Source organism: Vigna unguiculata, chromosome 5 (genome assembly GCF_037176805.1).
Source record: "Vigna unguiculata cultivar grain cowpea cultivar isolate G323 ecotype 2 chromosome 5, ASM3717680v1, whole genome shotgun sequence".
Lineage (NCBI taxonomy): Eukaryota > Viridiplantae > Streptophyta > Magnoliopsida > Fabales > Fabaceae > Vigna > Vigna unguiculata.
This window is the reverse complement of record NC_140796.1, coordinates 26,724,575-26,739,402: the sequence shown is the minus strand read 5'-3', so window position 1 is coordinate 26,739,402 and position 14,828 is coordinate 26,724,575. Positions and strand designations below refer to the sequence as shown.

Sequence of the window (14,828 nt, the reverse complement as noted above, 5' to 3'; positions counted from 1 at the left end):
TTTGGTTTCCTTTTTATTTTTTGTTTTAAAACGTTAAATATCATGTTCATTATTCTCTTCCAAGTAACTCTACCTCGAGTTATCTTCTCATCTTTAAATAATATATATATATATATATATATATATATATATATATATATATATAACTATTTAATTAATTATGTTTGTATAAATTAATTTTAAAAGGATGAATATAAATAATTTAATATTAAATTAATGGTAAAAAAATGTTTTAATTTTTAAATTCAAGACACAAAATTAAAATATATCACTGAACTCTATAAGTGATCCTTAATTTGTTCATGGTGGATTTAATCATGTATTGCATAATTTAAAAATTATTATAAATTATGCAATGGAAAATTAAAAATACAGCATGAATTACATAATTCAGAAAGACAACTTGCATTCTACAATTCATAATACATTTCCAGAAAGACTACGAAACTTCATATCATCCTTAACCTCATATGATATGTCATAGCCTTATCAACATCAATTAAGACAACTTAATTCATACACGGAGAAACCAAGCTGTGAACATACTCATGAGAGAAAAGATACCATTTGTCATTCTTGCGGAGTTCATCCCCATCTATTCTACTATATCTGGTGTTGTACCGAATAAATCTCGGTTCAAATATATAAGTGTCTGCAATCAGCACAACCTCATCATCCTCACAAATATAGATAATCGAGAACTCTAATGGAGAGTAATCATTGAGATATTCCTGATAACTAAAAGTCAGTAACTTGGACCAAGATTTTTCATCGTTAAACTCTCTCTTCAGCCAAACAATGAAGTTATCTTCATAATGATGAAAAAGACACAAACAACCCTTCAAAACATCAAGCTCATGACCACAAACATAGACTTCTGAAATGCCATCAGGCATAGGAAAATATCTGCATGTCTGATCCTTTAGATGGTAAGAAAATATTTCAAGCTAATTCATTTTAACATCATCATCAGAGTAGGATTTGGGAAATGCTAACCAGTTTAAAGTACCACTCATAAAAATTCCAAAAAATCGAGGAGTTCCATAGCTAGCAGTAGGAACAGGGTCACAAGTTAACGTATTCCTCCAACAAGTATCTCCTAAAGACCAAACTCTTACCTCCAGTGTCTGCGATTCATTCTTATTATTATCCAAGAACACAACTTGGTAAGTGTCACTCCATTCATCATATCCAAACCCAAACCTAAACCAGGAAACATCTTTATAATCGCTGATTCTAAGACGAATATGTGGAGAGTCTTTAGACATGACCCTTATGGCCGGATTCCAAATCCGAAACCAGTATTCTGAAAAGCCCTCTCCATTATAAGTATCCTGCTGTAAGCATACTAAGCCATTGCAGACACCCAAGACAGTGTAAATGGGCGATTGTTGCGATGTAAAGTTTCAAGGGTGAATGATGGGTTGTCTAGTAAATCTTGTATAGGGCAAATTACGGCATAATCCTTGTCCTGTACAAAGGTCAATAGGATGTGAGTGTTTTTTGGAGACCTTTGAAGATGAAGTTTCACGAATGCAGGATCAGAGACAAGGTGGTTCCACTCTTTTGAAACGCATCTGAATCACACGACATCCTTCGGCGGAAGCCATGACAAAATTTCCATGAGCATATTCTCGGGAAGAACACAACTATAATTCTGAGCAGAAGACATTCTGCAGCAGGGAAAACCCACGCAATTGTTTAACGGTTGAGAAGAAGGTGCAGATTGGAAAATGAAATATCAGATAAGAAGGAAAGAGAAATGGTCACATTGAAGATAAAAACTTCAGAAGCTTTTATAGTGAGGATGCGGAACACACCCTTCAATTTTGTAAAAGGACAATCATGTTATAAAACAAAATTTTCACAATTTTTTCTCACAATATCTCTGACTCGGTATAAATAAAGTGAATTTGAAAGAGTTAAATATGTTTTTAGTTATTAAAATTTAAATAAATTTTGGAATTAATTCATATTAATTTAGTCTTTCATCTTTATAATATAAATGTGTAAATTTAGTCATTTTTACCAAATTTTATTAAATTTATTTGACATTTTAAATTCATTTTACGATAATAATTGAATTAACATTGAAGCAAAAATATCTTAAATGGTATAAACAATTCAAATATTATCATGAAATATATTTGAAACGTCAAATAAAATACAATCACCATTTAATATTAACTATCTTAATCCCACGCACTTTCATTAAATATTAAATATAAATGACTATTTAATATTAACTATCTTAGTGCCATGCGCTTTCATTAAATATTAAATATAAATGACCATTTAATATTAACTATCTTAGCGCTTTCACTAAATACTAAATATAAATGACCATTTAATATTAACTATCATAGTCCCACACGCTTTTATTAAATATTAAATATTAATAACCATCTAATATTAACTATCTTAGTCTCACGCGCTTTTATTAAATATTAAATATAAATTATCATTTAATATTAACTGCATACAAATATAAAATTTTTATGCAGTTAATACTCAATTAAAACAAATATTTAAAGTTTTAAGAAAGATTATTCTCTTCTTTCCACAAAATTTTAGTTTTCTTTTATTTATTATTTTTAAAAGTCGAAAAAGAAAAAAAAATTACAACTATTTAATTAAATATTTTTCTTTTCATAAATTAATGTTAAAAGATTAAATAAAAATAGTTTAATATTAAATTAATAGTTAAATATATTTATAATTTAAATTCGAATACAAAATTAGAATTTATCAACGTGGATCCATACACATTCGATTTTTTTTGTAATAGTTTCTGCATCATTTTTTTATTCTCTTTATATCCTTCTATTTACGGACCCTATTTCTAATATTTAAAAAACTATATTATATAATTATAAAAATTAACAATCGTTAAAATATTTATACTTGTTTTTTCACTAATAATAATAATAATAATAATAATTGTAAACCTAATAAAATATGTAAAAACATTTTTCATTGTACATATTTTCATGTTCTATTTTATCCCTATTAAAAATAAATATAAAGGTAAATCATGTTACAAATCACTAATTTATTTCAACAATTCTACTAACCACTCTTATCCATTGTTTGTTTTTCTATTTTCCAAAAAAAAAATAAAGATATACAAAAAGCCTTTTTCCCACTTTTAATTTTATTTTTTAATTAATTAATTTCAAATATCTTTTTTCCGTAAGCACACCGAGAAAAATAGTAATATATTTTGTTAAAACTTAGAAATAAAAATGGTTTAAAAAGGAAGAAGAAAGTTGCTTTGAGATGTTTAAATCTATAGGTCCACGCGCTATCACTAAATAAAAATAAAATTAAACGGTGTCAAAATGTGCCAAAATTTTGTGTTAAACCTAGATATGACATAAATTTCGTCCCTGTCGTGGGTATTACCCGAATCCGTCTTCGTTTTGATGGGAAATTTTCGCATTGATTGGGTATGAGTATGAGAAATTCCCGACTTTTTCAATTGGGTATGGGATGTACATATCTCCGCCAAAATACCCCTCCCCGCCATATCTTCGTCTCCGTTTAAATTATTTAAATATTCATAATTAATTAAGTAACCATCTATATATATATATATATATATATATATATTCTATTTTTTATTTCTTCTAATTATTTGGTTTGTCATGAAACTCATTCGCATCTCTAATGTATTTTTCATCTTATCATAACATTTATGTAATTATGTTAAAATGATGTATGTGAATTAAAAAAAATTATGTCTCACATTTGAATATTTTTATTATTTTTTAATATTTTTATTTATTGTATATTTTCCTTTCACATTAAAATGTCTAATACTCTCAATTTAAGTGTTTAATAGCATAAATCTTTCATTTAATAGGTAATATAAAAAAAATTATTTACTTGTTATTAATTTTTGTTTCATTTGAAGAACTTTTGTTTCAGTGAAACAATTTTCGTTATTTCTCAACCATTGAGTATTAAGTATGTATGTTGATATTTGAAAAGTTTTCTTAGATCTCTAAGGTATTTGAAAACTTTTCATCTTATCGTACCCTTAATTATACATTTGTTTTCCTTTGTACGATTTCTTTCAATAGTCTCTCAAATTACTTCTAAGACACACTTTTGTTAATTTTTTAATATTTTTATTTATTGTTTATTTTTATCATGTAAAATATTATTTCGATATATTTTATCTAATTATTTTTTATTTTCTAACTCATTTATCAATCATACTGTAAATTTTACTATAATTGTATAAATAAATTTTATTTACTACAATATAAAAATTTAATGTAATTGCCATGAATATTTTTCTTATCACCATCCAACATACATTGAAGTTCAAAAGACACAAGATCTATGTTAAAATTTTATTATTTGTTTTTTGCATCATTTTGATGAAATGATGTATTGTAACTTTTATTAGTGTATAAAAAAGAGATTCATTAGAATTTTAAAAATTAAAGTAAACAAACATTTAAAATATATTTTAATTTGAATATTTGTTTTCCTTTTATATTTTTAAATTTTATCAACTAGGTTTCATTAATGTTTGCAGTTTGTAAATTTAATAAATGTTTTGGTATTATGATGAAAATTTATTTGGTATTCTAATTTAAAATGTAAACAATTATAATTTATTTTAAAATATTTGATATCGAACAAACAACTATCGTCTAATATTGAATATTTGATAATATTATGTTTTTTTTACCGTATTTTTTTTTTTATAAAAATTAATTAAAATTAATATTGGAATAGTAAGAGAATGGATACAGGTATGTGTATGAGATTATACCCATTATTTGCTGAAGATAAAAATGAGATAAAAATTTAATATCCATTAAATCTGACCATGAGAATAGAAATAAATTTTTTTATAAGGATAGATATGAGATATCAAAACCCGTTACGACATCGTTTTCTTAGAAAGTGCAGATTATCATTGTCAGAAGTTGCTCAGAGATGTTTAATTCTGTGGTCCCTCGCACTTTCACTAAATGTTGAATACAAACGACCATTTAAAACTAACCGCGTACCAATACATACTTTCTAATTTATGTCATTATTAAACTCTTTAATATTAATAGAGGGCATTAATTGCAATAATTAATGCTTTTAAACAAAATACTCCAATAAACAAATATTGAAAGTTTTAAGAAAGATATTTTCTTCACCCCACACAAAATTTTAGTTCCTTTTATTCATTATTTATAAAAGTTAAATATTATGTTTTTTATTCTCTTTGAGAGAGTAACTCACTCTTCTCGTCTTTAAATAAATAATACATACATTTATTTGTTTTGTATACGTGAAGAGCAAATAAAATAAAATAAATTACGAATTAATTATTTTACTTTTATAAATTAATTTTAAAAGGATAAGTAAAATAATTTAATATTATTAGTTAAGGGTTAAATATGTTTGTAGTATGTAATTAGAATTCACAATTGTTTCAAACTTTGATTTTTTTTATCTTTAAACTTAAAAAATATATATAGTCATCTTTACTTAATGACATTACTTTTTGTTATATGTTAAACGATGTTTAGTTGACATTTGAGTTGGAATATGTCAAACGGTGTAAATATCTTAGAGATCAGTCTAAAATACCTCTTGACATGTAAATAAAATTAAACTCAGTTGGGTTAAAAGAATTATATTTGTTTATTTTAAGCTTACAAATAATCTATATCGAAATTTGGAATAGAAACAAATTTAAACTTGTGTTAAAGTTTAAGAATTACAAATATATTTATTTAACATATACTCATCCTAATACTCATCTCATCCCATTTGAATTACTAAAGTACTCACAGTTTATTAACTATCCTAAATAATATATATATATATATATATATATATATATATATATATATAATCTTATTTCTTAATTCTATAACCCTTATTTTTCTTTATATTGTACAATTATATTTAAATAGTGTATTATTAATTACGGTCAATTAAATAAATCTATTTTTTACATTTGAATATTTTTACTCCTTTCTAATATTTTATTTATTATTTTTTTTTTCAAATGAAAATATTTGACACATAATTTCAAATGTTCAATTACATAAACCTTTTATTTAGTAAGTAATATAAAAAACTTATATTTTTTATTATCTTTGATACTTAATTTTTATATCGCATTAAGAACTTTTTGTTTTGCTTAAACATTTTTTGTTATCTCTTACCACTTTGACTACTATGATATCTGAAAGTTGCTTTTTTTTTTTTTAGATATCAAAGTGTTTTTCATCTTATCAGACCTTTAATTATATATACACTTGTTTTCGTTTGAACATTCTCATTTAATGGTGTATCAAATTGCTTTTAAGACACACATTTTATCATTTTTTACTTATTTTTAATATTTTTATGTGTTGTTTATTTTTATCATGTAGAATAATTGTTTGATGATTTTTTATATAATTTATATGATTTGTTTTTGTATATGTGACGAGAAAAAAATTACATCTATTTAATTAATTATTTTTTATTTTTGTTAATCAATCTTAAAGAAAAAAGAGTTCAACATTAAATTAATTACCATTTATATAACATGTCAAATGATTGCATATAATATATCAATCACAAAAATTATTTTTTATCATTAATCACTCTTTTATTATTATTTTACCATATTGTATCTATAAATAAGACTTCTTCTATTAATAATAAAACACACAAAAAAAGTTGTTCCTTATCCTCTCATTGTCTATTATTCCTTCTATCATATCTTTTTTTCTTTCAAATGATAATAATCTTGAAAATAAAGAAAAGAATATATTATTTTACTTATTCAAAAATTGTATTCATATATTGCATATCATTAATTATTTTCAACATTAAATAAAAGTGTAAAAAATATGTACTTTTTGTCTATATATACGAAACTTTTATTTTCAAAATCATAATTTAAAAACATAATAAAAATAGATAATAGCAAACAAATGATGTACAAATTTAAACACATGATTACTTAAACCGTAAAATATATTATCTGTCCCCGCATATTTTATAGTAAAGTTTTTGTTTATACGTGTATATTAAAGATTCACAGACTAATACATTTACTAATGACCAATACAATTTACTAACGAAGAAAAATTAAATAATTAGAAAAAAAACTTCGTTTCAAATTAAAAGTTGTTCATCACTAAACTTATGGAAAACATGAATTTTTAATTTTTTTTAAAGAAAATTGAGTAGTGTAATGCTTAAATATACGATAAGTACTACTTTCAAAGGGAGAAGTAAAAAAAAATCAATTATCTTTACATAACTATTTTATGTAACATAAATAGAAGAAAATCATAAACTCTAAATTACTAGCTCAAACTCATTCCACCTTCCATTCATTTATCATCTTTGTTATGCATCTAAATCTACTTCATCATAAGTTCCAATGCAACCTACACGATTATCGCATGTGGAAATAGAACTACCAACAAAATGTTAAGTTAATACAAAGATTACAATCAAAAAATCATTAATATCACATATATATCACACTATTATTTTTGCAATATTATTATAAATATATAACAATTCCCCACATATTGCAAAAGATAAGAGATAGAAAGAAAGAAAGAAAATTTTGGGTCTCAACTAAGATGTAATGCATTAGAGTTGATATAGCAAGCTATATGAACCAGTCTTAGATTGAAAAACTTAACACACAGTGTAGTTGGTATAGCAAGCTATATGAACCAAGAACACTTGATGTGTGTTAGCGGTTTATCATCACAATACACCTCCACAATTCTTGCTGTTATCGCTGTGTTGCGCTATTAGGCCATATGCGTGCCTGGTATTCATGAGTGCTCTAGAGATCATGCCAATATCTCATACAAGCGGCCCCACTCGACACTCATATAGGTGATTTCATCAAGTGTATGCTGCAAATCATACACCACCCATAAGGGATATGAAAAATATTAAAACTTTGTTTAAAATTCTTACACCTCAAGGAATTTTAATTACAAAGTTTAAACTCTCAATAATGCAGTCTTTAGCACTTTCACACACACCATAGGAATGGACATAATTGATTTAAAATCAATCAATTAATCTAGTGTTATCAGAACTAACAAGTGACTTGTTCTTACCCATATGAACCTTATTCGTGGGATCTCCAATCACAAAGGTTGGGTTACCATCACTTGTTTGTTTCAAGTGGCTCAAGTCTCACTCCCCTCGATGTTTATATAATCATATTTCATCCTAGGATTTTGTCAAAGGATCTGCTAGATTCCATTCTGACTTCACATACTCAATGGAAATTGTTTCACTCTTCAGTAGCTACTGCCGATTGACAATCACAATGTATTTTCATTCCTAATGGAATGTTAGCTAAGAAGTTCGTCAACTACTCAGCTTCACCATCAACCATTTCATGAACAACATACTCATAATTCATTTGTTCATCTAATAATATCATTTGTCTGGCTGATCTCCAAGGAATCACACTACCCCTAAGTGTGAATTTATTACCACTAATGAATTTTGTCTCGTCTGAATCAGAGATTTAATTAGCATCACTGTACCCTTCTAGTACAATGGAAAACTCACTATATTCAATAAAATGACATATTCCATTTAAACTCTTCATAAGCACATCTCAATATTCCTAATTAGAATATTAAGGTAAGTTTGAGAAAAATAATTCTCCTCAATTTCTCTTTAATTCAGAATTAGTATCGTAAGGGATATTCACTCGTTTATCAATTCTAAACTTCCTAAGAAGTTTCTCATGTATTGCATTAGGATAATAATATATTATCTCTCTTTGTTATATGATTCGATTCTAACTTCTAAATTCATACTGGCTTCACCTAGAAGAAAATTAATTCTAAATAATATCTCAAATTTCATAAATCAATCATTAGTATGTCATCCACTTATATAGTAACATATTCTCTATTTTCAAATTTAAAGATACTATCAAAATCATTATTAGTTGAAAGCCATCTTCTTAATTAATGATTTTTTCTCTTTAAAAATTTTAGTTAAATGATTTTTTTTTTCAGAAATTTATTAGCATTACCTGCACCCTCACAGTTTTTTGGTAACATTTTTGGATAATGATATTCCAACAAAATTTTTTGACAAGGTTTTGACACAGCTTACGTGGCAGCAGTTTTTTTAATTTTTAATAACTGAAAATCTTTGTTCGCACGTGCAGCTGAGAGGGAAAGAAAAATGAGATTAAATGTCCTTTAGAGAGAGAAAGAGAAGAGAAAAAAGGGGGGAGGTCCGTTCCGTAGTGAGAAGTGAAGAGAGAGAAGGTGGAAATACCAACTTGCGGCCGGAGTTAGAAAGTGAAGAGATAAAAGGGGGAAAGTGAGGCCTGGGTGGTTTCGAACTGAGAAAGTCAAGACAGAGAAGGGGGAAAGTGAGATTCCGGCAACCATTTGGGTTGGTGGTGGTGGTGGGTCGTTATCAAGCAATGCGAGAGTGAGAAGAAGTGGTCGACGACAAGAAATTCGTCAGCCCAAGCGTACAATCGACCCTTTGGCAATTGTATGTCAGGTTACAACAGCAGGTTAAAATGTTTTTTAGTTATTGCAGTGCAAATAGGAAAAGGTAGCACTAGTCCCCCACATAGTACTGGTTTAGTCCCCAGTTAATGTATGGAGCATATGTGTGACAGAATTCAATATTGTAGACGTATTTAACAACTTTTAATTCATTGTACAATACTGATTAATTTCAACTCCACTCCACAAGTAGTTACACCTAACTCCCCACTTACCATCAGAGGTTTGAATGTTGCCTGTACTAAGTCTACATCCAAACAAATTACTTCATTTGGAATGGATAATACACGGGAAAATTTGTTGGGAAAAATGAAACACAAATCATGTGTTTACACATTTTAGTAATTGTGTTAACGTTTTCTGCAGTTTTGTTAAAAAAGTTTCCATTACTCCCCACATATGTATGCATAAGTGCCCATATATGCGTGAAATGTTTTTTAGCGGTTTATGTAGTTGACAAAGCACAAAATTAAACGAATGCAATGTTAATTACTGTACTGGACTTGGTGATTGACTTCATTGTTCACTTACATGATGGCCATTGGTCGACTCAGGCGATTAAAGAATAGTTTTGATTCAACGTGGAAGCACTATTGAAATAGTCGAACTGTACTCCCCACATACGGGTGACTAACTCCCCTTTTTAGTTCGATGATGACAAATATTTATTTTCTTAAAGCATGAAATATGAATGAGGTATTTAAATAAAATTATTTGAAAATGGCTAACGCTTGAGTCACGCCAAGGAAATTATTTGTAAACGAATGAAATAGGAATAAGGCTTGACGACATTTTACTTAGGTTTTTTTCTATGTCCTGCACCTTTGTTGAGAAAACTTTGCTTCAACTCCCCACGTACTACTTCCTTACTCCCCACATCGGCCTCAGTTATTTATGCAGTTGTTTGGCCATATTAAATCCACCTAATTCCGATCATTCAATTTAAATTGGGGCAATTAGACGTCGTGATTTATCAACTACATGGTCAACTGTTCGAATAGGCTACTTAAGAATAGTTTTTCTTCCATATTGTAGCAGTGTTGCAAAAGTTAAACTCTACTCCCCACTTACGTACGCATAACTCCCCGCTTTTGAATGTAGTATATCTTTGGGGTTCTGTGAGGGTCCAGTCACATTAAATTAAATTATTTGAAAATGACTAACGCTTGAGTCACATCAAGGAATCTATGTGTTAAGAAAAGAAATAGTAATAATGGTTGACATTTTACTTTACTTAGGTTTTTTTCTATGTCCTGCACCTTTGTTGAGAAAACTTTGCTTCAACTCCCCACGTACTTCTTCCTTACTCCCCACACCGGCCTCAGCTGTTTATGCAGTTGTGTGACCATATTAAATCCACCTAATTCCGATCATTCAATTTAAATTGGGCAATTAGACGTCGTGATTTATCAACTACATGGTCAAGGGTTCCAAGAGGCTACTTAAAAATAGTTTTTCTTCCATATTGTAGCACTGTTGCAAAAGTTAAACTCTACTCCCCACTTACGTACGCATAACTCCCCGCTTTTGAATGCAGTATATCTTTGGGGTTCTGTGAGGGTCCAGTCACATTAAATTAAATTATTTGAAAATGGCTAACGCTTGAGTCACGCCAAGGAATTTATTTGTAAACGAATGAAATAGGAATAAGGCTTGACGACATTTTACTTTGGTTTTTTTCTATGTCCTGCACCTTTGTTGAGAAAACTTTGCTTCAACTCCCCACGTACTTCTTCCTTACTCCCCACATCGGCCTCAGCTGTTTATGCAGTTGTGTGGCCATATTAAATCCACCTAATTCCGATCATTCAATTTAAATTGGGCAATTAGACGTCGTGATTTATCAACTACATGGTCAAGGGTTCCAAGAGGCTACTTAAAAATAGTTTTTCTTCCATATTGTAGCAGTGTTGCAAAAGTTAAACTCTACTCCCCACTTACGTACGCATAACTCCCCGCTTTTGAATGCAGTATATCTTTGGGGTTCTGTGAGGGTCCAGTCACATTAAATTAAATTATTTGAAAATGGCTAACGCTTGAGTCACGCCAAGGAATTTATTTGTAAACGAATGAAATAGGAATAAGGCTTGACGACATTTTACTTTGGTTTTTTTCTATGTCCTGCACCTTTGTTGAGAAAACTTTGCTTCAACTCCCCACGTACTTCTTCCTTACTCCCCACATCGGCCTCAGCTGTTTATGCAGTTGTGTGGCCATATTAAATCCACCTAATTCCGATCATTCAATTTAAAGTGGGCAATTAGACGTCGTGATTTATCAACTACATGGTCAAGGGTTCCAAGAGGCTACTTAAAAATAGTTTTTCTTCCATATTGTAGCACTGTTGCAAAAGTTAAACTCTACTCCCCACTTACGTACGCATAACTCCCCGCTTTTGAATGCAGTATATCTTTGGGGTTCTGTGAGGGTCCAGTCACATTAAATTAAATTATTTGAAAATGGCTAACGCTTGAGTCACGCCAAGGAATTTATTTGTAAACGAATGAAATAGGAATAAAGCTTGACGACATTTTACTTAGGTTTTTTTCTATGTCCTGCACCTTTGTTGAGAAAACTTTGCTTCAACTCCCCACGTACTCCTTCCTTACTCCCCACATCGGCCTCAGCTGTTTATGTAGTTGTGTGGCCATATTAAATCCACCTAATTCCGATCATTCAATTTAAATTGGGCAATTAGACGTCGTGATTTATCAACTACATGGTCAACGGTTCGAAGAGGCTACTTAAGAATAGTTTTTCTTCCATATTGTAGCAGTGTTGCAAAAGTTAAACTCTACTCCCCACTTACGTACGCATAACTCCCCGCTTTTGAATGCAGTTTATCTTTGAAAAGAACACCAAACAACCACATACACATCCTCTGCGTAATACGACCGAAAAACGTTACCTTTGGCTTAAACAAATTAAATGGGCTCCGCCAAAGGGTCGATTGTACGCTTGGGCTGACGAATTCCTTGTCGTCGACCACTTCTTCTCACTCTCGCATTGCCTGATAACGACCCACCACCACCAACCCAAATGGTTGCCGGAATCTCACTTTCCCCCTTCTCTGTCTTGACTTTCTCAGTTCGAAACCACCCAGGCCTCACTTTCCCCCTTTTATCTCTTCACTTTCTAACTCCGGCCGCCCCACCCAGGCCTCACTTTCCCCCTTTTCTCTCTTCACTTTCTAACTCCAGCCGCAAGTTGGTATTTCCACCTTCTCTCTCTTCACTTCTCACTGCGGAACGGACCTCCCCCTTTTTTCTCTTCTCTTTCTCTTTCTAAAGGACATTTAATCTCATGTTTCTTTCCCTCTCAGCTGCACGTGTGAACAAAGATTTTCAGTTATTAAAAATTAAAAAAACTGCTGCCACGTAAGCTGTGTCAAAACCTTGTCAAAAAATTTTGTTGGAATATCATTATCCAACATTTTTTACTGCACTAAGCTCTCCTTGACATTGGCCATAAGTCACGTGCAAGCATATGCTCCACTCACATCTTTTATTAACATTCACGCAATGTATATTGTAGTGGCAGCACCTACAACGCGAGTACCACGACCCGTTGACGTTGCCCGCCAAAACCACAACCAGCGTTAAAAGATCCACGCGTCTGTGTTGTTGAACGCCGTTGCTACCATCACAACCTTCTCCATGTGCATGGTGAGGAGCTTCAGCTTCGCCAGGATGTATGCCGATGCCGGGAATGCTATGATGGGAAGCACCACTCCCTTAAAGACAATGAATTGTACAAAGATGGTTCATTTGCGTTTTCCACATGGAGAAGTTCACCAACAGCAATTCGCTTGCGCGCTAGAGCCGCTTGACCGTCGAACTCAGTCTTAGCTGCGAGCGCAACATCTCTGCCAACAAAGAAAACAACCACATCCTCGCTGTCGCAGTTTCGCCCATGATCGAAGGCTGGAGGCGCCATCGGAAGCTCGTCGACACCACTGCTGACTAGGATGCCATCGCGTGACTCATGCCGGCCTAAACCAACATTGGCAAAGGTGAATGTGTTCTTCTCTTCTTCTTCCTTGAACCGTGAAACGGGACATCTTCTTCCTCCTACTCCAACGACCACCATGGGTGCACCTTTTCGCTGCACAACCCCGTCCAGCCACCGTCGTTCCTGGTGACACCTGCAACCATTGGATAGTAGCCGACAAGGTTGAAGCACTCAAATGCGTCGAGGCTGCAGTGCCGCTCGTTTACGACGTTGCAACCTCGTCCAGCCACTGCCAGACCGTGGGTTTCGCATCATCGCTTCCTTTTTCTCTCGTGGGAATATGCCTCCACAAAACACCGTCATCGTTCGCACATCCACCGATGCCAGGGACGCCAGAGCCATTGTAGACACTGACAGCGGCTCCATCCCCTCTAGTGCCTTCTTCTTGTCAACGAAAGGGTTTCCACTGCTGCAGGATTGCGACTTGCGAGAGCACCTTCGAAAGTTGCAACCACCTAACCTAGCCAATGTCGTCGCCGCCAGTGGTCACCATCGTTTTCTACACCATCATTTTCGTGCGCATCTATTCTTCCCCATTTAGCTAATCACGTGTTTCGTAATTTTATCTCGTCAGAAAAATAATCCATCTTTCTTCCGAAAATAATCCAGAATCAAAGGATCGAAAAATCAATAAATAGATAAATCCCTAAGATGGTCAGTAAATATGCATAAAATAGATAAAAACATAAACAAAAGGAATTCCTCATGCGTGTAAAAATACTGTCCTTAATAATTTATCCGCAGTATATATGCAAATCCTCTAGGATACAACAGGAACATCTCAGATATATTCCGAGGATAATAGAAACTAGCAAGATAAGTACTCTTTAAAGAGTAAATAACCCAGGATATAAGAGAAGAGAGAAAAAGAAGAAAATAAGAAAACGAGAGATAAGAAAATGGTTGGGTGATGAATGGATTAAAAAATCCATTATTTGTAACTGAAGCCTAGTATGAAAAATAATATCCCATCAAAAGTGGATGTGGGATCAACATGTGGAGGAAATCTCGTTGCAACAACATGCACCATCCTAAAAAGGAGGGAGGCTTGCTCACGTTGCAACAACTGCAACACTATATTTTTTCAACGTTATTATAAATATATAACAGTCGTAGCCATGGTCATGGTCGTGCTATTAATCATGGTCGTGAACATGGTTATAAAGGAAATTTCAAGAGAAACTTCATCAACAGAAGTGGAACAAGAATGCGAAAAAGGAAAAAGAAATGGGTGAAAATAATGGCAAAAAAGCTGAAAATATATGATATTTTAAAACATTA

The 14,828-nt window shown here is 31.3% G+C and overlaps 1 pseudogene; it reads right to left on the bottom strand.

The window, feature by feature from the left end:
* Positions 1 to 356: 356 nt before the first annotated feature.
* LOC146886305 (F-box/kelch-repeat protein At3g23880-like) lies at positions 357 to 1,833 on the bottom strand (annotated as a pseudogene).
* Between the last annotated feature and the right edge of the window lie 12,995 nt (positions 1,834 to 14,828).